The sequence below is a fragment of the Pseudophryne corroboree genome, chromosome 8 (genome assembly GCF_028390025.1).
Source record: "Pseudophryne corroboree isolate aPseCor3 chromosome 8, aPseCor3.hap2, whole genome shotgun sequence".
NCBI lineage: Eukaryota > Metazoa > Chordata > Amphibia > Anura > Myobatrachidae > Pseudophryne > Pseudophryne corroboree.
Genome location: NC_086451.1, coordinates 104,855,602 through 104,878,005, shown reverse-complemented (window position 1 = coordinate 104,878,005; position 22,404 = coordinate 104,855,602). Strand labels below are relative to the sequence as shown.

At 50.2% G+C, this 22,404-nt stretch overlaps 1 long non-coding RNA gene across 1 annotated transcript; it reads right to left on the bottom strand.

The window, feature by feature from the left end:
• Positions 1 to 673: 673 nt before the first annotated feature.
• Positions 674 to 17,155, bottom strand: LOC134947535 (uncharacterized). The gene is made up of 4 exons (XR_010182602.1): positions 17,060 to 17,155; positions 16,198 to 16,310; positions 15,629 to 15,775; positions 674 to 776 (listed from the first exon to the last, which is right to left on the bottom strand). It is a non-coding gene; the product is annotated as an uncharacterized LOC134947535 (long non-coding RNA).
• Between the last annotated feature and the right edge of the window lie 5,249 nt (positions 17,156 to 22,404).

Sequence of the window (22,404 nt, the reverse complement as noted above, 5' to 3'; positions counted from 1 at the left end):
CACACTTCCAAGAACACTAGCAGGACAAGAGAAAGCTGCGGCTGCGGGAGACTGCGCTGCAGCAACGCCACGTTATGCTGCCCCCAGCAGCAAAGATATATAGGGACACATCTATGCAGTGACAATAACTCATACTAAAAGAAATATAATTTTAATACTATAGATAGCATCAGGGATTGGCTAGCACATATTACTCTAGGGGGCAAGGACAAAGCACTGGCCCATGAGAATCCACTGCTTAAAAGGTGATTTACTTTGAACATGGGATGGTTTAGTAAATATGAACAAGCAGCTAACAGAACGAGCCAGCAGAGGGTGGACTGCGGCTGTAGCAGGAGGTTGTGCTCCCGCTACCAGGCAGATAGACAGCAGGGTAGCAGCGACAGGAGTGGGTATGTGTGTACGCACGCTCCTGCTGATAACAGAAAACAATAGGGTATCCATGGCTGCGGGAGGCTGCTACGCATTGCATCAATGCCACATTGAGCAGCAATAATGTAGGTGAAGGGGGGGTAGTAGTTTCTGGTAAATATGTGTGTGTCAAAGGGATGTGGCCTCACCACAAGGGGCATGGCCTCACAGCATATGCTATCCCCACAAGCCACACCCCTCATTTTTGTCATGCTGGGTGCATGGGGTACAAACAAAAAGAAGGCCATCACCCTTACCTGCTGACCATGCCATGGGTCATGTCACCCAGTTGATGACAGCATTCTCTGGGCGGCTGTACCTTGCGACGGCGACCGGCTGGCTCTTTTCCAGTCTGTGTACCTTGTCTGAAGCACATGAGTTATACTGTCAGTCATTAAAATAAAGTGGAGACAGTGCAATTACAAAGCGATTCCCACCTCAAAGCACTCCCTCCTTCAATGTCCACCCCACAGTACTCTCTTGCCCCTGGACCCTTCAATGTCTACACCACAGCCAGCACAGCAACGCCCCTTCCCCAACTCATTCAATGCCCACAGCACAGCACACTCTGGCCCCCCTTTAATGTTCACAGCACTCTTCTCCCTCCTGATCCTTCAACACCCCTTTCAGCCCCTCCCTTCAATTTCAACAGCACACTCCCCCAATGTTCACAGAACTGCCCTATCACCCATTCCAGCAAGCCCAATACTCAACTGGTGCTCACAGCCAGTGGCGTAACTAGAATATTGTGGGTCTCACAGCAAAGTTTTGAAAAGGTCCCTAATGTTGAGGGACATCCGTTTCCGCAGTGCTCCACCATAGCTTTTATAATATTGCTTATAGTATCTCCTTACTTACTGTATTTTAAATTATGTGGCACAAGCAGCCGGACTGCCTTCCCTCCAGAGCTTGGGGTGAGCAACACACATGGGCTGGATTCTTTGCAGTTGCTGACAGTCTGACACTCAAGTAAAGCAGTAGACAACATTTTATTATTAGTTTGCCAGTTCTACTCTCTCTCTGTCCCAGACCCCTCCACATGCCTCTTAGATGCCATCATAGACCAATCTTGCCCCATATATGGCATCAGACCTATCCACATACTACTTATATGCGATCAGTCCCCTCAACACGCCGTCAGATCCTCTACATGCCAGAGCTCCCTCATGCCACTATCAATATACCTTGTAGTTCAAATACACTTTATTACAATGTAAAAATAAGATTTTAAACCTACCGGTAAATCTATTTCTCCTAGTCCGTAGAGGATGCTGGGGACTCCGTAAGGACCATGGGGTATAGACGGGCTCCGCAGGAGATAGGGCACCTACAAAGAACTTTGACTATGGGTGTGCACTGGCTCCTCCCTCTATGCCCCTCCTACAGACCTCAGTTAGAGAACTGTGCCCAGAGGAGATGGACAATACAAGGCAGGATTTAGCAATCCAAGGGCAAGATTCATACCAGCCCACACCAATCATACCATGTAACCTGGAACATACATAACCAGTTAACAGTATGAACAAAATCAACAGTAACGGTCCTAGATCGATGTCAACTGTAACATAACCCTTATGTAAGCAAAAACTATATACAAGTCTTGCAGAGTTTCCGCACTGGGACGGGCGCCCAGCATCCTCTACGGACTAGGAGAAATAGATTTACCGGTAGGTTTAAAATCTTATTTTCTCTTACGTCCTAGAGGATGCTGGGGACTCCGTAAGGACCATGGGGTTTATACCAAAGCATCCAATCGGGCGGGAGAGTGCGTATGACTCTGCAGCACCGACTGAGCAAACGCTAGGTCCTCATCAGCCAGGGTATCAAACTTGTAGAACTTAGCAAAAGTGTTTGACCCCGACCAAGTCGCCGCTCGGCAAAGTTGTAAAGTCGAGACGCCTCGGGCAGCCGCCCAACAAGAGCCCACCTTCCTAGTGGAATGGGCCTTAACCGAATTTGGTACCGGCAATCCAGCCGTAGAGTGAGCCTGCTGAATCGTATTACAGATCCAGCGAGCAATAGTCTGCTTTGAAGCAGGAGCGCCAATCTTATTGGCCGCATACAGGACAAACAGAGCCTCTGTTTTCCTAATTCTAGCCGTCCTGGCTACATAAATCTTTAAGGCCCTGACTACGTCTAGGAATCTGGAATCCTCCAGGTCACCGGTAGCCACAGGCACCACTATAGGTTGATTCATATGGAACGAAGAAACCACTTTAGGCAAAAATTGCGGACGTGTCCTCAATTCAGCTCGATCCACATGAAATATCAAGTAGGGGCTCTTGTGTGAGAGAGCCGCCAATTCTGACACTCGCCTTGCTGATGCTAAGGCCAACAACATGACCACCTTCCAAGTAAAAAATTTCAACTCAACCTTGTTAAAGGGTTCAAACCAGTGTGATTTTAGGAACTGCAACACCACGTTCAGGTCCCATGGTGCCACTGGAGGCACAAAAGGGGGCTGGATGTGCAGCACTCCCTTTACAAACGTCTGGACTTCTGGAAGAGAAGCCAATTCCTTCTGAAAGAAAATCGAGAGGGCCGAAATCTGTACCTTAACCGAGCCTAATTTCAGGCCCATATCCACTCCTGTCTGTAGGAAGTGGAGAAAACGACCCAGATGAAAATCTTCCGTAGGTGCATTCTTGGTCTCACACCAAGACACATACTTTCGCCAGATACGGTGAAAATTTTTTATATCGTCACCTCCTTCCTAGCCTTTATTAAAGTAGGGATGACCTCTTCCGGAATCCCCTTTTTTCCTAGGATTCGGCGTTCAACCGCCATGCCGTCAAACGTAACCGCGGTAAGTCTTGAAATACACAGGGCCCCTGCTGCAACAGGTCTTCCCTCAGAGGAAGAGGCCAGGGGTCTCCTGTGAGCATCTCTTGTAGATCCGAGTACCAGGCCCTTCGAGGCCAGTCTGGGACAACGAGTATCGTCTGTACTCTTCTTCGTCTTATGATCCTCAACACTTTTGTGATGAGAGGAAGAGGAGGAAACACGTAGACCGATTTGAACACCCACGGTGTTACCAGAGCGTCCACTGCTATTACCTGAGGGTCCCGAGACCTGGCGCAGTACCTCTGAAGTTTTTTGTTGAGGCGTGACGCCATCATGTCTATTTGAGGAGTTCCCCAAAGACGTGCTACGTCTGCAAAGACTTCTTGATGAAGTCCCCACTCTCCTGGATGGAGATCGTGTCTGCTGAGGAAGTCTGCTTCCCAGTTGTCCACTCCCGGAATGAAGACAGCCGACAGAGCGCTTACATGATTTTCCGCCCAGCGAAGAATCCTTGTGGCTTCCGCCATCGCGACTCTGCTTCTTGTCCCGCCTTGGCGGTTCACATGAGCCACTGCTGTGACATTGTCTGATTGAATCAGAACCGGTAGGTTTCGAAGAAAACTCTCCGCTTGTCGAAGGCCGTTGTAAATGGCCCTGAGTTCCAACACATTGATGTGTAGACAGGACTCCTGGTCTGACCAAAGACCCTGAAAAGTCTTTCCCTGTGTGACCGCTCCCCATCCTCGGAGGCTCGCGTCTGTGGTAACCAGGATCCAGTCCTGAATCCCGAACCGGCGACCCTCCAGCAGGTGAGCACTTTGCAACCACCACAGGAGGGACACTCTGGTTCCTGGGGACAGAGTTATTTTCCGATGTAAGTGCAGATGGGACCCTGACCACTTGTCCAGAAGGTCCCATTGAAAAGTCCTTGCATGGAACCTTCCGAAGGGAATGGCCTTCGTAGGCCGCCACCATTTCCCCCAGAACTCGAGTGCATTGGTGAACTGACACCCTTTTCGGTTTTAGCAGGTCTCTGACCATGTTCTGGATGTCTTGGGCCTTCTCTATTGGGAGAAAGACCTTCATTTGTTCCGTACCTAGTATCATACCTAGGAACGGTAGTCGAGTTGTCGGAATCAACTGTGACTTTGGTTGATTTAGAATCCAACCGTGTTGCTGGAGCACTCTCAGAGAGAGCGCCACACTGCTCAGCAATTTCTCCCTTGATCTCGCTTTTATCAGGAGATCGTCCAAGTATGGGATAATTGTGACTCCATGCTTGCGCAGGACCACCATCATTTCCGCCATTATTTTGGTGAAAATCCTTGGGGCCGTGGAAAGTCCAAACGGCAACGTCTGAAATTGGTAATGACAATCCTGTACAGCGAATCTCAGGTATTCCTGATGGGGGGCATATATGGGGACATGAAGGTACGCATCCTTTATGTCCAGAGACACCATAAACTCCCCCTCCGCCATGTTGGCTATTATCGCTCTGAGAGATTCCATTTTGAATTTGAACTTTTTATGTACAGGTTTAGGGATTTCAGATTTAAAATCGGTCTGACCGTACCGTCCGGTTTCGGGACCACAAATAGGGTTGAATAGTAACCTCTTCCCTGCTGGTGCAGGGGAACCTTGATTATAACTTGCTGTATACACAGCGTTTGAATTGCAGCTAACACTACATCCCTTTCCAATGTGGAAGCTGGTAGGGCCGATTTGAAAAATCGGCGCGGGGGCACATCCTCGAATTCCAAATTGTAACCCTGGGAAACTATTTCCAAAACCCAGGGATTCAGGTCCGAACTGACCCAGGCCTGACTGAAAAGTCGAAGACGTGCCCCCACCGGTGCGGACTCCCTCAGGGGAGTCCCAGCGTCATGCTGTGGCTTTTGGAGCAGCCGGGGAGGACTTTTGTTCCTGGGCACCTGCCGAAGCAGGTGCTCTCTTGTCTCTGCCCTTACCTCTGGCGAGGAAAGAGGATCCCCGACCTCTTTTGGACTTGTGCGACCGAAAGGACTGCATCTGATAGGGTGTTGCTTTCTTTTGCTGTTGGGGAATATATGGTAAAAAAATAAGAATTGACTCACCGGTAATTCTATTTCTCGTAGTCCGTAGTGGATGCTGGGAACTCCGTAAGGACCATGGGGTATAGACGGGCTCCGCAGGAGACTGGGCACTCTAAAAGAAAGATTAGGTACTATCTGGTGTGCACTGGCTCCTCCCTCTATGCCCCTCCTCCAGACCTCAGTTAAGGAAACTGTGCCCGGAAGAGCTGACACAACAAGGAAAGGATTTGGAATCCAGGGTAAGACTCATACCAGCCACACCAATCACACCGTACAACTCGTGATAACCATACCCAGTTAACAGTATGAACAACAACTGAGCCTCAGTAACAGATGGCTCATAACAATAACCCTTTAGTTAAGCAATAACTATATACATGTATTGCAGAGAGTCCGCACTTGGGACGGGCGCCCAGCATCCACTACGGACTACGAGAAATAGAATTACCGGTGAGTAATTTCTTATTTTCTCTGACGTCCTAGTGGATGCTGGGAACTCCGTAAGGACCATGGGGATTATACCAAAGCTCCCAAACGGGCGGGAGAGTGCGGATGACTCTGCAGCACCGAATGAGCAAAGGCAAGGTCCTCCTCAGCCAGGGTATCAAACTTGTAGAACTTAGCAAATGTGTTTGTACCCAAGTAGCAGCTCGGCAAAGCTGTAAAGCCGAGACTCCTCGGGCAGCCGCCCAAGAAGAGCCCACCTTCCTTGTGGAATGGGCTTTTACTGATTTTGGATGCGGCAATCCTGCCGCAGAATGAGCTTGCTGAATCATGTTACAGATCCAGCGCGCAATAGTTTGCTTTGAAGCAGGAGCACCCAGCTTGTTGGGTGCATGCAGGATAAACAGCGAGTCAGTTTTCCTGACTCCAGCCGTCCTGGCTACATAGATTTTCAAAGCCATGACTACATCTAGTAACTTGGAGTCCTCCAAGTCCCGAGTAGCCGCAGGCACCACAATAGGTTGGTTCAAATGAAACGCTGATACCACCTTAGGGAGAAATTGGGGACGGGTCCTCAATTCTGCCCTGTCCATATGGAAGATCAGATAAGGGCTTTTACAAGACAAAGCCGCCAATTCTGACACACGCCTAGCCGAAGCTAAGGCCAATCGCATGACCACTTTCCATGTGAGATATTTTAGCTCCACGGTCTTAAGTGGCTCAAACCAGTGGGATTTCAGGAAGCCCAACACAACGTTAAGATCGCAAGGTGCCACTGGAGGCACAAAAGGGGGCTGAATATGCAGCACTCCCTTAACAAACGTCTGAACTTCAGGCAGTGAAGCCAGTTCTTTTTGAAAGAAAATAGATAGGGCCGAAATCTGGACCTTTATGGATCCTAATTTTAGGCCCATAGTCACTCCTGACTGTAGGAAGTGCAGGAATCGACCCAGCTGGAATTCCTCTGTAGGGGCCTTCCTGGCCTCACACCAAGCAACATATTTTCGCCATATACGGTGATAATGTTGTGCTGTCACATCTTTCCTAGCCTTTATCAGCGTAGGAATCACTTCATCTGGAATGCCCTTTTCCGTTAGGATCCGGCGTTCAACCGCCAAGCCGTCAAACGCAGCCGCAGTAAGTCTTGGAACAGACAGGGCCCCTGCTGTAACGGGTCCTTTCGGAGAGGCAGAGGCCAAGGTTCCTCCGAGATCATTTCTTGTAGTTCTGGGTACCAAGTTCTTCTTGGCCAATCCGGAACGATGAGTATAGTTCTTACGCCTCTCTTTCTTACTATCCTCAGTACCTTGGGTATGAGAGGAAGAGGAGGGAACACATAAACCGACTGGTACACTCACGGTGTCACTAGTGCGTCCACAGCTATCGCCTGAGGGTCCCTTGACCTGGCGCAATATTTTTTTAGCTTTTTGTTGAGGCGGGACGCCATCATGTCCACCTGTGGCCGTTCCCAACGGTTTACAATCTACGTGAAGACTTCTGGATGAAGTCCCCACTCTCCCGGGTGTAGGTCGTGCCTGCTGAGGAAGTCTGCTTCCCAGTTGTCCACTCCCGGAATGAACACTGCTGACAGTGCTAGCACGTGATTTTCCGCCCATCGGAGAATCCTTGTGGCTTCTGCCATCGCCATCCTGCTTCTTGTGCCGCCCTGTCGGTTTACATGGGCGACCGCCGTGATGTTGTCTGATTGAATCAGCACTGGTTGGTTCTGAAGCAGGGGCTCTGCTTGACTCAGGGCGTTGTAAATGGCCCTTAGTTCCAGTATATTTATGTGTAGTGAAGTCTCCTGACTTGACCACAGTCCCTGGAAGTTCCTTCCCTGAGTGACTGCCCCCCATCCTCGGAGGCTTGCGTCCGTGGTCATCAGGACCCAGTCCTGTACGCCGAATCTGCGGCCCTCGAGAAGATGAGCACTCTGCAGCCACCACAGCAGAGACACCCTGGCCCTTGGGGACAGGGTGATCAACCGATGCATCTGAAGATGCGATCCGGACCATTTGTCTAACAGATCCCACTGAAAGATCCTTGCATGGAACCTGCCGAAGGGAATTGCTTCGTAAGAAGCCACCATCTTTCCCAGGACTCGCGTGCAGTTATGCACCGACACCTGTTTTGGTTTCAGGAGGTCCCTGACCAGAGATGACAATTCCTGGGCCTTCTCCTCGGGAGAAACACCTTCTTCTGTTCTGTGTCCAGAATCATGCCCAGGAAGAGCAGACGCGTCGCAGGAATCAGCTGCGACTTTGGGATATTCAGAATCCAGCCGTGCTGTAGCAACACTTCCCGAGAAAGTGCTACGCTGACTAACAACTGCTCTCTGGACCTCGCCTTTATAAGGAGATCGTCCAAGTACGGGATAATTATAACTCCCTTCTTCCGAAGGAGTATCATCATTTCGGCCATTACCTTGGTAAATACTCTCGGTGCCGTGGACAGACCAAACGGCAACGTCTGGAATTGGTAATGACAATCCTGTACCACAAACCTGAGGTACTCCTGGTGAGGTGGGTAAACGGGGACATGCAAGTAAGCATCCTTGATGTCTAGCGACACCATAAAATCCCCCTCTTCCAGGCTTGCAATAACCGCTCTGAGCGATTCCATTTTGAACTTGAACTTCCTTATATAAGTGTTCAAGGATTTTAAATTTAGAATGGGTCTCACCGAACCGTCTGGTTTCGGTACCACAAACATTGTGGAATAGTAACCCCGTCCCTGTTGAAGGAGGGGAACCTTGATTATCACCTGCTGGAGGTACAGCTTGTGAATTGCCGCCAGTACTACCTCCCTTTCCCTGGGAGCAGCTGGCAAGGCTGATTTGAGGTAATGGCGAGGGGGAGTCGCCTCGAACTCCAGCTTGTATCCCTGAGATACAATTTGAACAGCCCAGAGATCCACTTGTGAGCGAACCCACTGGTTGCTGAAGTTTCGGAGATGCGCCCCCACCGCACCCGGCTCCGCCTGTGGAGCCCCAGCGTCATGCGGTGGACTTAGAGGAAGCGGGGGAGGATTTTTGTTCCTGGGAACTGGCTGCCTGGTGCAGCTTCTTTCCTCTACCCCTGCCTCTGGGCAGAAAGGATGCGCCTCTGATCCGCTTGCCTTTCTGAGGCCGAAAGGACTGTACATGATAATACGGTGCTTTCTTAGGCTGTGAGGGAACCTGAGGTAAAAAAGTTGACTTCCCGGCTGTTGCCGTGGATACGAGGTCCAAGAGACCGTCCCTAAACAATTCCTCACCCTTATAAGGCAAAACCTCCATGTGTCTTTTAGAATCAGTATCACCTGTCCACTGCCGAGTCCATAATACTCTCCTGGCAGAAATGGACATTGCATTAATTCTAGATGCCAGCAGGCAAATGTCCCTCTGTGCATCCCGCATATATAAGACGACGTCTTTTATATGTTCTATGGTTAGCAAAATAGCATCCCTGTCGAGGGAATCAATGTTGTCTGACAGGGTATCAGACCATGCTGCTGCAGCACTACACATCCATGCTGAAGCAATAGCAGGTCTCAGTATAGTACCTGAGTGTGTATACACAGACTTCAGGATAGCTTCCTGCTTTCTATCCGCAGGCTCCTTTAAGGCGGCCGTATCCTGAGACAGCAGTGCCACCTTTTTTGATAAGCGTGTGAGCGCTTTGTCCACCCTAGGGGATGTTTCCCAACGTAACCTATCCGTTGGCGGGAAAGGGTACGCCATCAGTAACCTCTTAGAAATCACTAGTTTCTTATCGGGGGAACTCCACGCTTCCTCACACAATTCATTTAATTCATCGGATGGGGGAAAAGTCACTGGCTGCTTTTTCTCCCCAAACATAATACCCTTCTTGGTAGCAACCGGGTTAATATCAGAAATGTGCAATACATTTTTCATTGCAGTAATCATGCATCGGATGGCTTTAGTAGACTGTGCATTTGTCTCATCCTCATCTACACTGGAATCAGACTTCGTGTCGACATCTGTGTCTACCATCTGAGCTAGCGGGCGTTTATGAGCCCCTGATGGCCTCTGAGACGCCTGGGCAGGCGCGGGTTGAGATCCCGGCTGTCCCAAGGCTGCTGCGTCATCGAACCTTTTATGTAAGGAGTTGACACTGTCTGTTAAGACCTTCCACATATCCATCCAATCCGGTGTCGGCCTCGTCGGGGGCGACACCACACTTATCTGCCCTTGCTTCGCCTCCACGTAACCCTCCTCATCAAACATGTCGACACAGCCGTACCGACACACCGCACACACACAGGGAATGCTCTGACTGAGGACAGGACCCCACAAAGTCCTTTGGGGTGACAGAGAGAGAGTATGCCAGCACACACCACAGCGCTATATAACACAGGGATTTTCACTATAATGAGTGATTTTTCCCAATAGCTGCTTAATATATATTATTTGCGCCTAAATGTATGTGCCCCCCCTCTCTTTTTTACCCTTCTTGTATCAGGAATACTGCAGGGGAGAGCCTGGGGAGCTGCTTCCAGCGGAACTGTGAAGAAAAAATGGCGCTGGTGTGCTGAGGAAGAAGGCCCCGCCCCCTCAGCGGCGGGCTTCTCCCTGCAGTTTCTGACTGAAAAATGGCGGGGGTTTTACACATATACAGTCACAGACTGTATTATGTGTATTTTTATGCCAAAAGGTATTTTATTGCTGCCCAGGGCGCCCCCCCCCAGCGCCCTGCACCCTACAGTGACCGGAGTGTGTGGTGTGCAGTGGGAGCAATGGCACACAGCTGCAGTGCTGTGCGCTACCTTAATGAAGACCGGAGTCTTCTGCCGCCGATTTCATCTCCTTCTCTTCTGTCTTCTGGCTCTGCAAGGGGGACGGCGGCGCGGCTCCGGGAACAGACGATCGAGGTCAGGCCCTGTGTTCGAACCCTCTGGAGCGAATGGTGTCCAGTAGCCTAAGAAGCACAAGCTAGCTGCACGCAGGTAGGTTTTCTTCTCTCCCCTCAGTCCCACGTAGCAGTGAGTCTGTTGCCAGCAGATCTCACTGAAAATAAAAAACCTAACAAATACTTTCTTTTCTAGCAAGCTCAGGAGAGCCCACTAGGTGTATCCAGCTCTGGCCGGGCACAGATTCTAACTGAGGTCTGGAGGAGGGGCATAGAGGGAGGAGCCAGTGCACACCAGATAGTACCTAATCTTTCTTTTAGAGTGCCCAGTCTCCTGTGGAGCCCGTCTATTCCCCATGGTCCTTACGGAGTTCCCAGCATCCACTAGGACGTCAGAGAAATTAGATTTACCTGCTGCAGCTGTGGAAACCAGGTCCGTCAGCCCATCCCCAAACAATACATCACCCTAATAGCGTAGTACTTCCATATGTTTTTTGGAATCCGCATCACCCGTCCATTGGCGAGTCCATAAGGATCTTCTCGCTGAGATAGACATGGCATTGGCCCTGGAAGCTAGCAATCCAATGTCCCTTTGAGCATCCTTCATAAATAAGACTGCGTCTTTTATATGGGCTAGAGTTAGGAATATAGGGGGTCATTCCGAGTTGTTCGCTTGGTAAATTTTTTCGCATCGCAGCGATTTTCCGCTTAGTGCGCATGCGCAATGTCCGCAGTGCGACTGCGCCAAGTAAATTTGCTATGCAGTTAGGAATTTTACTCACGGCTTTTTCATCGTTCTGTTGATCGTAGTGTGATTGACAGGAAGTGGGTGTTTCTGGGCGGAAACTCGCCGTTTTATGGGTGTGTGTGAAAAAACGCTACAGTTTCTGGGAAAAACGCGGGAGTGGCTGGAGAAACGGGGGAGTGTCTGGGCGAACGCTGGGTGTGTTTGTGACGTCAAACCAGGAACGACAAGCACTGAACTGATCGCAGATGCCGAGTAAGTCTGGAGCTACTCAGAAACTGCTAAGAGAGGTGTAATCGCAATATTGCGAATACGTCGTTCGCAAATTTTAAGAAGCAAAGATTAACTCCCAGTAGGCGGCGGCTTAGCATGAGTAAATCTGCTAAAAGCAGCTTGCGAGCGAACAACTCGGAATGAGGGCCATAGTATCCTTATCCATAGTATCAAATTGATCTGTCAGCTCATCTGTCCAAGCTGCAATTGCGCTACACACCCATGCCGACGCAATCGTCGGTCTTAACACAGCATCCGTATAAGAATAAATACCCTTTAATGTAGTTTCTTGCCTGCGATCTGCAGGGTCCTTAAGGGCCGCTGTTTCAGGAGACGGTAGCGCCACTTTCTTGGACAAGCGCGTCAAGGCCTTGTCCACAGTGGGGGGTGATTCCCAAATCTCCCTGTCCTGCTTAGGGAAAGGATATGCCATAAAAATTCTTTTGGGGATCTGCGGTCTCTTATCCGGAGTCTCCCAAGCTTTTCCGAAGAACTCATTTAATTCATGAGATGTGGGAAAATTAATAATCTGTTTCTTTTCCTTAAACATGTGTACCCTTGTGTCAGGGACCGAGGGTACATCCACAATATGCAACACATCCCTTATTGCTACAATCATACACTGAATGGTTTTAGTCACCCTAGGGTGCAATTTTACTTCGTCATAGTCGACACTGGAATCAGAATCCGTGTCTGTAGTAGTGTCTTGTGTCAAGGGACGCTTTTGAGACCCCGACGGGGCCTGTGAGTCGGTCCAATCTGAGGATTGACCGCCTGATGTCCCCCCTAAACCAGCCTTATCAAGCCTTTTATGTAAAGATGTCACACTTGCATGCAACGTATGCCACATATCCATCCAATCTGGAGTCAGCACAACCGACGGGGACACACCACTCATTTGCTCCACCTCCTCCTTGGAGAAGCCTTCCGCCTCAGACATGACGACACACACGTACCGACACCCCACACACACAGGGAGTTACCTATAAGGGGATAAAACCCCAACCAGGCCCTTAGGAGAGACAGAGAGAGAGAGTATGCCAGCACACACCCAGCGCTTAAAAACACTGGAATATATGACCAGATAGCGCTGTTATATGTATACTAGGTACTTCATCGCGCCCTACGGGCGCTCTTCACACCGTCATAAGGGGCTACGCCCCCTTAACCCCTGTACGCCGTTCAATATATGTATTATATGAAGTATTACCTGCATTCCTAGTTTTGTGAGTGGTAAAATGTTGCACAATGAAACGGTGTTGGATGATGAAGGGGGCGTAGCCCCTTGCGACGGTGTGAACAGCGCCTGCAGGGCACACTGTACAGAATGCAGTGGGTGTGGGGGGGAACGCGGATGGGGGAGGGTGTCGTGAGGCGCTGTGGGTGGGGATGTGCGGGGGAGTGGGATCCAGAGGCGGTATGGGTGGGGGAGGGGCGGGGTTGCTGCGGGTAGGGGAGGGGCAGGTATGGGGATCTGGTGGATGGGGTTCCGGAGGCGCTCTAGGTGGGGAAGGGGCGAGTGCGCCGCAGGTGGGGTAGGGGGTCCGGAAGCGACGTGCGTGGGGGAGGGGCAGGTGGGGGTGTGTGGCAGGTGGAGGAGGGGGTCGGGAGGAGCAGCGGGGCTGTGCGGGTGGGGTAAGGGGTCAGGAGGTGCAGCGGGTGGTGAAGGGGCGAGTGCGCCGCAGGTGGGGTAGGGGGTCCGGAAGCGATGAGCGTGGGGGAGGGGCAGGTGGGGGGGTGTGGCAGGTGGAGGAGGGGGTCGGGAGGAGCAGCGGGGCTGTGCGGGTGGGGTAGGGGGTCAGGAGGTGCTGCGGGTGGTGAAGGGCAGAGTGCGCTGCGGGTGGGGTAGGGGGTCCAGAAGCGATACGTGTGGGGGAGGGACAGGTGCGGGGGTGCGGCAGATGGGGGAGGGGGTCCAGAGGCGGTGCGGGTGGTTGAGGGGCGGGTACAGTGGGGCAGCGGGTGGGGTAGGGGGTCTGTCCCCCCAGCCAGGCACATCTCCCCCCCCCCCCCAGGCAGGCACATCTCCCCCCCGCCAGGCACACCTCCCCCCCAGCCAGGCACATGTCCCCCCCCCCCCCTAGGCAGGCTCATCTCCCCCCAGGCACATTTTCCCCCTCCCCCCACCTGCTAGGCAAATTACGCTCCCGCCAGGCACATGTCCCTCGGCAGCCGGGGAGCACACCGCTGGTGCTTGAGCCGCTGTGCTGCACAACTTCCCCCGCCAGCTTATCTCTCTCGGCAGCCGGGGAGCACACCAGTGTGCGCTGTCCCCGCTGGTGCTTGAGCCGCACATCTCCCCCCGGCCAGGCACATGTCCCTCGGCAGCCGGGGAGCACACCGCTGGTGCTTGAGGCACATGTCCCCCCCCCCCCCCCCCCCCACCGCCAGGCACATCTTCCTCGGCAGCCGGGGAGCACACCAGTGTGCGCTGTCCCCGATGGTGCTTGAGCCGCTGTGCTGCACATCTCCCCCCGCCGGCTTATCTCCCTCGGCAGCCGGGGAGCACACCAGTGTGCGCTGTCCCCGCTGCCGCATGAGCCGCACATCTCCCCCGGCCAGGCACGTCTCTCCCCCTCCCCCCACCCCGCCAGGCTGTACCGGTCCGGACGGAGGGCTGTGGCGGCAATAGGAGCGGGGGTTGCCTCTCTCCGCGCTGGGGCAGGCGGCAGGGGAGAGGCGCCGAGGCTCAGGCGGGGAGCGGGAGTGACTCTCATCATCCCGCATCTGTGACTCCGCCCAGCGTAATGGCCAGGCACAGAGTCACAGACTTGGGCTCATATATAGGAGATAATTGTAATCTCCACTCACTGCGTCGCCAAAGTGCCCCCCTCCTCTTTTTTCCAGCCTGTGAAGCTCAGCAGGGGAGAGAACAGGGAGCCAGCGTTTTCCTCATGCAGTCTCTGTGGAGAAAATGGCGCTGGTTAGTGCTGAGGATCAAGCCCCGCCCCCCCCCGACGGCGGGCTTCGGTCCCATTAACTTTGTATAGAAAAATGGCGGGGGTTACCGGTTTTACTGTGCCACAGCCTAATCCATGTTTATCCATGCCAAATATGAGGAATATTGCTGCCCAGGGCGCCCCCCACTGCGCCCTGCACCCTTCAGTGCCTGCTTGTGTGTGTGTGACTGGGAGCAATGGTGCGCAGCTTACCGCTGCACGCTTACCTCATGAAGATCTGATGTCTTCTGCCGCCTGAAGTCTTCTTTGCCTTCTCATACTCACCCGGCTTCTATCTTCGGCATCTGTGAGGAGGACGGCGGCGCGGCTCCGGGACGAACCCCAGGTGAAACTTGTGTTCCGACTCCCTCTGGAGCTAATGGTGTCCAGTAGCCTTAGAAGCAGTGCCCAACTTAACAAGCCAGCTCTGCTTCTCTCTCCTCGGTCCCACGATGCAGGGAGCCTGTTGCCAACAGGACTCCCTGAAAATTAAAAACCTAACAAAATTCTTTTTCCACAGAAAACTCTGGAGAGCTCTCTGCAGTGCACCCATTCTCCTCTGGGCACAAGATCTATCTGTGGTCTGGAGCAGGGGCATAGAGGGAGGAGTCAGTGCACACCCATAGTCAAAGTTCTTTTCAGGTGCCCTATCTCCTGCGGAGCCCGTCTATACCCCATGGTCCTTACGGAGTCCCCAGCATCCTCTAGGACGTAAGAGAAATAGGATAATTCCTTACGCTCCGCCTCTCCCTCCTCACACTACCTTCATCTTTTTCTTCACAACTATTTCAATTCAACTGGGTATTGTTCAAATCCGACCTCCGAATCTCACAGATTGCTGGCTTTCTTTTTCCTTCTCACCTCTATCCCCATTTTGCAATTTCCTCCCAATCCAGTGAGAGCCAGCAGGTTCCATATATGTGTTATTATTGCACCATTCACAGCCTTTCCCCCCAGTTCCAGAATGTATGTTCGCTGCACTCTTCATCGTTCCCCCAAATCTGTAGTTAATTCAAAGTGTCCCCCTTCCCCCTTATATTCCTTACGTTATTGTGCTCTTCATCCCCATCCACCTTTTACTCCTCTGGCCCCCAGTTCACTTGTACATACCAAATCAGGCTTCAGTCTTCATCCTGCTCTAGCCTCTCACATCAGTCCAACAGTGGGCTCCTCAGTCAGGCAGCCCAGGCAATGTCGCAACTTCAGCACATAATCAGTTGCTCCACACTGCAAGGAACCTCTGCTGTGTGCCGGATGCTGCAGGGGAAGACAGGAGAAGAACTCCTCAGCCAACTGCAGCGCCTTTATAATGAAGAAGCTAGAGCAGGCATGTGGGACTTTTACACTGTGGGGTAGGATAATAAACCTAATGGAGACAGCAGCAGATGGGGCCTAAGTGCCCATCTCCCCCTGGACCCGCCACTGACACAGCCAGAACAAAAGTATTGAGAAATGTTATACTCTTCAAACAAAGCTCTTGTGTACTTCAGTACTGGTTAAATCAGTGATGGCTAACATTGACACTCCCGCTGTTGTTGAACTACACATCCCAGCATGCCCTGCATCACTTTTAGCATTGCCAAATAGCAAAACTGTAGCAAGGCATGCTGGGATGTGTAGTTCAACAACAGCTGGAGTGGGTTAAATGATGTTTTATACAAAAGAGGTACTATACTTACTGATATGCAGCTGTAGCTCACCAGCTATTTCCTCTAGTACCACTGCCTGGCTCACATCACCCAAGGAGAGAGCGGTGTTGCATCACTGGTGAGCTACAGTGGTGTCCATGTAACTTAAAAGTAATAAGGGAAAAAAATGTCATTTAAGCTCGAAAAACAAAGTTCTACAGTAAGGTGTGTATTGTGTATGTATATGGGGGTGACGAGAAAGAGATTATCAGACACACAGACAGTGATACTCAGAAATATGGAACAAAGTAAAGTGGAGCAGAGGCACATACGGGTAGGGTCAGGGGGACACATGGTTAGGGCAGAGGCACATACAAGTAAGGACAGGGGAATACACAAGTAGAGACAGAAGCACCCACGGGTAGGGGCAAAGGCACCCATGGGTTGGGGCAGAGGCATCCATGGGTAGGGGCAGAGGGACCCATGGGTAGGGGCAGAGGCATCCATGGGTAGGGGCAGAGGCATCCATGGGTAGGGGCAGAGGCATCCATGGGTAGGGGCAGAGGCATCCACGGGTAGGGACAGAAGCACACAAGGGTAGGGGCTGAGGCACACAAAGGTAGAGACATAGGAACACAATGAAAGGCGCAGAGGCACACATAGGTTGGGGCAGAAACACATGGTTGGAGCAGATGGAGATGCGCATACAAAACTGGACATTAATGGTGAAAATAAAGGCAGAGACAGACAGTGGGTGACAGCTACAGGCACAGTTGAGAAGCAGAAACAGACTGTCTAGTTAGACAGAGAAGCATGTAGGAGCAGTAAGAGTCAGGTGTGGGCTGGGGGAGATGCAGTGCAGTTGGGATCATGTGTGTGTGGGCTAGGAATGTGGAGATCTGTAGTCAGTTACCAGGCTCTTCAGTTGCTGGTCACTCCTCCCCCTGCTGCGCTGTGACAATCCCCACCAGAGCATGCAGACTGCAGAGCAATAGCAAAATGAAAGTGAAAGTCAGTCACATTCACTTTCAGGCATGTGCTATGCAGTGTAGCCAAAGGGAGAGCAGAGGTGGAGTCACTGGCCACCAGCAAATAGGAAACAAGTGGGGGTGGGGCGAGGTTGTGCTGGAAGTCAGTGCTTGGTGAATAGTGCTGTGCTGTTATGTAATATAACATGGCCATATGCTACCTAATTATGGCAACACATACCTCCCAACATGACCCAATCCAGGAGGGACACAATGCTCTGCTCCTGGACTTCCCTCTTAATTTATGATTGCCATCACCTGTGCTGTAACACCTTTCCTTTCCATTAACCTGTTCAACACAGGTGCAGACAATCATACATTAAGAGAAAAGTCCAGAAGCAGAGCATTCTGTCCCTCCTGGAGAGGGTCATGTTGGGAGGTATGGCAACAGGTAGCGTGTGGCCAATGCTATAACATCCTGCTGTGTCCTTTGGGTAGGGGCAGAGGCACACAAGGGTAGGGGCTCAGGCAAACAAGTGTAGGGACAGAGGAACTCAAGGGAAGGAGCAGAGGCACCCACTGGTAGGGGCAGAAGCACAAATGGTTGGAGTAGATGGAGATGCACATACAAAATTGGAGATAAAGGGGGGAAATAAAAGCTGAGACAAATGGTGACAGCTACAGGGCACACTGGGGGTGGAGAAGCAGACACTGACGGTTCAGTGAGACAGACAAGCACGTAGGGGTAGTAAGAGTCAGGTGTGGGCTGGGGGAGATGCAGTGCAGTTGGGACCATGTGTGGTTGGGCTGGGAACAGGTGTAGAGATTTCTAGTCACTTACCAGGCTCTTCAGTTGCTGGTACCTCCCCCAGCTGCGCTGTGACAGTGCCCACCACTGCAGACTGCAGGGCAAGCAGCTAAGTGAAAGTCAGTCACATTCACTTTCAGGCATGTGCTATGCGGTAAGGGGGTCATTCCGAGTTGATCGCTCGCTGCCGATTTTACGCAGCGATCAGGTGAAAAAATGGCATTTCTACGCATGTGTATGCCCCGCAATGTGCACGCGCGACGTACGGGTACAAAATCCTTTGTGGTTGTGCTCAGGTTCTAGCAAAGTTTTTCTTCGCACTGACGACCGCTAGAAGATTCACAGGAAGGGTGCGTTACTGGGTGTCAAATGACCGTTTTCAGGGAGTGTTTGTAAAAACGCAGGCGTGCCTGAAAAAACGCAGGTATGGCTGGGCGGGTGTATGACGTCGAACACGGACACGAATAGGCTGAAGAGAAGCGCTGAGTAGGTTCAGAGCTACTCTGAAACTGCACAAACTGTTTTTGCAGAGCTCGGCTGCACATGCGTTCGCACTTCTGCTATGCTAAAATACACTCCCCAGTGGGCGGAGGCATAGCGTTTGCACTGCTGCTAAAAACTGCTAGCGAGCGATCAACTCGGAATGAGCCCCTATAGCCAAAGGGAGAGTAAAGGTGGAGTCACTGGCCACCAGCAAATAGGACAACGAGTGAGGGGTGGGGCAGAGGTTGTGCTGAAAGTCAGTGCTTGGTGAATAGTGCTGTGCTGCTATTAATATAACATTGCCGTATGCTACCTCATTATGGCAACAGGTAGCAATCAACTAGTCCACGCCTATGGGGGAGTGTATTTTAGCTTTGCAGGGCTGCGACCGACTGCAGCCCTGGTAAGCTAAAAAATTTTCAAGCAGAAGAAGACTAGCCCTGGACATACTTACCCTGTGCGTCGATCTCTGCGATCCGCCCTCCGTTCTCCTGGACACGCCTGCGTTTTCTTCTCCACTCCCTGAAAACGGCAGGCAACGGTCCGGAGACGCCCAGGAACGCCTTCTTTCTGTCAATCTTTCTGCGGTCGGCTCTGCGACCGTTTTCTTCATTGAGCGCGACGTAACCCGGCGACCCCTGTCGCAGGGCAATGATGCGCATGCACAGTGCGGCCACCGCGCATGCGCATTCGAGACCTGTTCGCACCGCAGCGACAAACCGCTGCGTGCGAACAGGTCGGAATGACCCCCATTATGCATTGCAGTGGCTGGGAGCCGGCCCAAGGAGCTGGTTAGGATTAGCCTGTACAGTATGTGATGCTCCCGCATCCTCCTCACTATTATGACTGAGGTTTTTGAAAACAAAACCTAACAACAAGCACAAACTAAAAAAAAAAACCCTAGGCTACAAAGATAATATAGCTATTTATAATTATTAAACTATATAGATATATAGTATAAACATGAATGGACAAAGATTTATAGCGGGCATTTCATATGTTCTAATACATTTCAAAGCAAAAAATAAAGTTTTTAATGATTTAACTCCTTTACTGCTTTCAGCTCATTGCGTTATCTTGCATGTCGTTAAATTAATGAGATCAGCAATGATTATATAAATCATCCACATTATGTCAATGTTCCCAAACCTATGCTTCTATTTTGAGGAGGCTGGAAGAACATCCAATGATATCCTTGTGAATTCCCCGAAGGCAGTGAATGCCGTATCATCAGGTGAAGGAAGATTTATGGAGGAGAAAACTGAGATTAATGCTTTGCAATTGGCCGGCCTTTGAGTCTGAAGAGGCGGTTTTCCCCACACCTGTATCTTGATTTTTTTTTGGTACTTTGGCAAGACATCAAAATTAACAAACGGAATTGACGCTGCACCAGTTCAACTTGCCACAGGTTAACTTAATTTTCCAGAGCGATTGATGACATGGGAAGATATGAGGAACCTTAATTTAGTTTCATCTAATATGAAGGTGATGAAAGAAGTAATGTATCTATCATCGCTTCAAGGAAGGATAAACTGTGGTCGTGTTATTATCATCAGCATGAATTCATGTCAACTGCTGAGCGCAGAGAGCAATGTTGTAATTATCATATATAAAGTAATATTTCCCATATAAAAAGGTGCATATAGTTGATTATGCCTCGTGTTCATGAATCATTTTATTACAAATCGACTATTACAGTGTGTAATGAACAATAAAAATAAAAAAGGGAACACCAATATAACATCACCTACAGTAATAGGGTCTGGGCCAAAGCCTATGATCAATATGGCTGAATGCATTGTGGCATTGTGTGTGAGATAGTTCAGGAGCGATACTGTAACATTTGAGGGTGGGCACAACCAGTGTTACAGAAATGGGGGGGCGTCGGGGGTGAGTCCACTGGCTATGTGCTTGGAGGCAGCTTCATTGGCCCCGGCAGCGTGAAAACACCAGGCATCATAGGTAACCTGATATACTCAGTCGTCCGATGTTCATGCAGGTGATCTGTAACACCCACAACATAACATTTACGGTGCCGAAAACTTAAACTAAATTGTGGGGTGTTAAGGTGAATCAGGTTCGGGTGATCAGAGCGGCAGATCTATTTTACCCCTCAGACACAATGACAAAACACACATATACAGGATCCAACTCCATTTTATTATTCTTACAAAATTAACAAGTGGCAGGTAAGCAGGAAACACGTGCACAGCTGAAGCAGGCTGGTTATGGCTTCTATACTACAGTCTCAGGTATCCAGCGTCAGCAATACAGGTGGCAGGTAAGCAGGAAACACGTGCACAGCTGAAGCAGGCTGGTTATGGCTTCTATAATACAGTCTCAGGTAACCAGCGTTAGCAATACAGGTGGCAGGTAAGCAGGGACCTTGTGCACAATTGAAGCAAGCTGGTTATGGCTTCTAAACTACAGTCTCAGGTAACCAGCGTAAGCAATACAGGTGGCAGGTAAGCAGGAAACACGTGCACAGCTGAAGCAGGCTGGTTATGGCTTCTATAATACAGTCTCAGGTAACCAGCGTTAGCAATACAGGTGGCAGGTAAGCAGGGACCTTGTGCACAATTGAAGCAAGCTGGTTATGGCTTCTAAACTACAGTCTCAGGTATCCAGCGTCAGCGATACAAGTGGCAGGTAAGCAGTTAACTTGTGCACAATTTAAGCAAGCCGGTTATGGCTTCTAAACAACAGTCTCAGGTATCCAGCGTCAGCAATACAGGTGGCAGGTAAGCAGGTAACTTGTGCACAATTGAAGCAAGCTGGTTATGGCTTCTAAACTAAAGTCTCGGGTAACCAGCATTAGCAATACAGGTGGCAGGTAAGCAGGGACCTTGTGCACAATTGAAGCAGGCTGGTTATGGCTTCTAAACAACAGTCTCAGGTAACCAACGTTAGCATTCCCTTGTAGTGAATCAATGCATAAACATTAACTTTAACACTGCTGGGCGGAGTTAGCAAAGAAGAACTATCAATGCCAGCATTTCCTTGTAGTGGATCAATGTATAAACATTAGCTATAACACTGCTGGGCGGAGTTAACATAGAAGAACTATCAATACCAGCATTCCCTTGTAGTGGATCAATGAATAAACATTAACTATAACACTGCTGGGCGGATTTAACATAGAAGAACTATCAATACCAGCATTCCCTTGTAGTGGATCAATGTATAAACATTAGCTATAACACTGCTGGGCGGAGTTAACATAGAAGAACTATCAATACCAGCATTCCCTTGTAGTGGATCAATGTATAAACATTAGCTATAACACTGCTGGGCGGAGTTAGCATAGAAGAACTATCGATATCAGCATTCCCTTGTAGTGGATCAATGTATAAACATTAGCTATAACACTGCTGGGCGGAGTTAGCATAGAAGAACTATCAATACCAGCATTCCCTTGTAGTGGATCAATGTATAAACATTAGCTATAACACTGCTGGGCGGAGTTAGCATAGAAGTTCTATCGATACCAGCATTCCCTTGTAGTGGATCAATGTATAAACATTAGCTATAACACTGCTGGGCGGAGTTAGCATAGAAGAACTATCAATACCAGCACTCCCTTGTAGTGGATCGATGAATAAACATTAGCTATAACACTGCTGGGCGGAGTTAACATAGAAGAACTATCAATACCAGCATTTCCTTGTAGTGGATCAATAAATAAACATTAGCTATAACACTGCTGGGCGGAGTTAGCATAGAAGAACTATCAATACCAGCATTCCCTTGTAGTGGATCAATGTATAAACATTAGCTTTAACACTGCTGGGCGGAGTTAACATAGAAGAACTATCAATACCAGCATTTCCTTGTAGTGGATCAATGAATAAACATTAGCTATAACACTGCTGGGCGGTGTTAGCATAGAAGAACTATCAATACCAGCATTCCCTTGTAGTGGATCAATAAATAAACATTAGCTATAACACTGCTGGGCGGAGTTAGCATAGAAGAACTATCAATACCAGCATTCCCTTG